Below are 2,488 nucleotides of genomic sequence, written 5' to 3'. Positions count from 1 at the left end.
TCATGACTCTAAATACTGCCCTTTCTCCATGACGAGTATACTCGTCACGCCACAAAATACTTCCCTTTCTCCATGACGAGTATACTCGTCACGCCACTAAATACTTCCCTTTCTCCATGACGAGTATACTCGTCGTGACTCTAAATACTGCCCTTTCTCCATGACGAGTACACTCGTCATGACACAAAATACTACTCTTTCTCCATGATGAGTATACTCGTCATGCGAAAAATTCAGTTACCACTGGTTATTTAAGAGTATCTTTCAGATATTAATCTGAGTAGCAGAAGTATAAGTGGCATGAATTTTTTGGAGGACCTAAAACGTCTTTGCAATCCAATCCTATCGTAGCTTGATTCACACGACACACACAAGTGCATGCTCTGAAAAGACGACGCCATATCCGACTGAAATCTGAAGAAATATTAATCAGAATGGATCGGTTCTTTGGCTTCGAAGAAGAAATACGAGAAGAGTACGAGATGAATATCTTTCAAGCAGAATTCAATTTGGAAGAATATTGATTACGATCGATTATGTTAGATTCCCGATAATCAGGAAACAAACAACAACAGTAACTGCTTGCTTCGTTAATCCACTATTATTTTCTATGAGAACGGTCGAGATTCGACCGAAAGTTCCTGCGACTCTTTTTATCCTCATTATGCGTAGAATACAATGCGATACAAATATTTGACCTTGAGATCCACGGTCAAAAACAATTTTGCGTCAACTTCATTCCACAGATTTTCATCGATCCAAAGACGCGGAATACGCCTATGCTTGCCAAGATCAAACATTTCTTTACACCCTGTACGTATTCTTCCGAATCTTCTGGGACGACTAAGCAACTCGCAAGTCAATCAAAGAAATAGTCTCTCGAATCAGATGAAACTCGAACCCTACCCCAAGCAAAAATAGCGAAAAGCTCGAGCCTCCGAAGGAAGCCAGTCGTCCCAGTCGTTTTGGCGTCTAAGAGCGTCGAAAAAAATACAGGGCCGCCGTTTGTGTGCGATTTGACGCGGTGCTGGTCCGCGCACGCACACTGGAACACCCCCCCAGACACCGCCACGACCACGAACCCCGTGGGCCCGTAGAACCGCATTCCAAGCTGGCTTCGCGGACTGGGGCCCCGATCGAGCGAACGACGGGTGGGGGTAGACGGTGCCGCGGAGAAGGGGAAACGGGCCCGCGGAAGGGCGCGAGAGAGACGCACGGGCCCGGGGAATAACTCGATAAACCGAAGGACCCCTTCTAATTAAAATGAGTTCCGCCGTGGGTCCTCGTGTACCACTCTCGCCGCGGTCTTATTTCGTCGCGAATCCCTCGCCCCTTCCTGGCGTCTTCCTGGTCCCCTGGAATTCGAATGCCGGACACGTGGGAATTTCTGGTGGTGGGGCGAGTCGCTTTTTCTGACGGGGGATTGATAGCGCTGCCCGAAGACACGCGGCTTTTCCTTTTTGACGACCGAGTGGTTTCCTTGTGTGTCGCGATCGGGGTGGACCCATTCCGATCGCGACTAGTTAGGATCCGTGGGGAGATTTTGGTTCTTTCGAGCGACGGTTCGACACGAGATTCTATTCACTATAGGAGAAGCTTGCTTTTCATTTTCTCTTAGGAGATATTCCAGATTCGAATACCGGCCGAATTCTTTCTCGTTAACCCCGTTCACTGACAGGCGAATATAGTGTCTTAGGCACGATTGAATTTTCCGCGGAGCTGTTTATCTGTACGTGTATGCAGTAAGCCATTATAGTGGCGCGTCCTTTTTAAGAAGTTGAATCGTTTTGCCTCGAGCACCAAGATTTAATATAAACGTGTAATCTAGGACTGGATAATAAAAATAATTTAATAGAAGAAGATTCGAGCGAAGATTTGTTAAAATCCTACATTAAATAAATCCATGGAACGACTACCTCGAGTCACCGTGGGAGCAAATCAGGCTGGAATCGACCCTCGTGAATCGTCCGAGAGGTCGAAATATCGATTCACCCGGCTATGGCCGACGGGCGTGAATCGTGAGAGAGACGATATTCCGGTTTCGAGGTTGCGAATTCTGAATCGTAAACGGTTATGGAAAATCGCGAAGAGCACGGGTTTCTTCCTCGGGAATTTTGTCGGGATTTCTTAACTTCAACGACTCTCAGAGATCTCGCGTCTTGAAGAAAAACCTGACCCAGACTGATCTCCCTCGCGTTTATCGCGATTCCCTAAACTCAGCTAGCGATTAAGCCGAACGGAGCCGGGTATAATAATTAAGACCTCAAGATGGATCCCGAAGAGTCATTCCTGGTCAGCGTTTTATCGCACAATACATCCAAATTAATGACCCGATGCGTAAATCAAATCCCACCATCGGTGTTCCATCGAAAATCCTTCCTGGCTGGCTTGCTCGAGCTCGCCGGTTCGTTCTTCGGGTTCCTCTTTCGCCACGTAGGAGGTGGAGGCTCTTTTGAAAGCAACCCACCACCACAGACGCCACCCAGCA

The sequence above is a fragment of the Hylaeus anthracinus genome, unplaced genomic scaffold (genome assembly GCF_026225885.1).
Source record: "Hylaeus anthracinus isolate JK02 unplaced genomic scaffold, UHH_iyHylAnth1.0_haploid 0, whole genome shotgun sequence".
Classification (NCBI taxonomy): domain Eukaryota; kingdom Metazoa; phylum Arthropoda; class Insecta; order Hymenoptera; family Colletidae; genus Hylaeus; species Hylaeus anthracinus.
The sequence above is the reverse complement of the archived record's forward strand: the minus strand, read 5'-3'. Positions refer to the sequence as shown.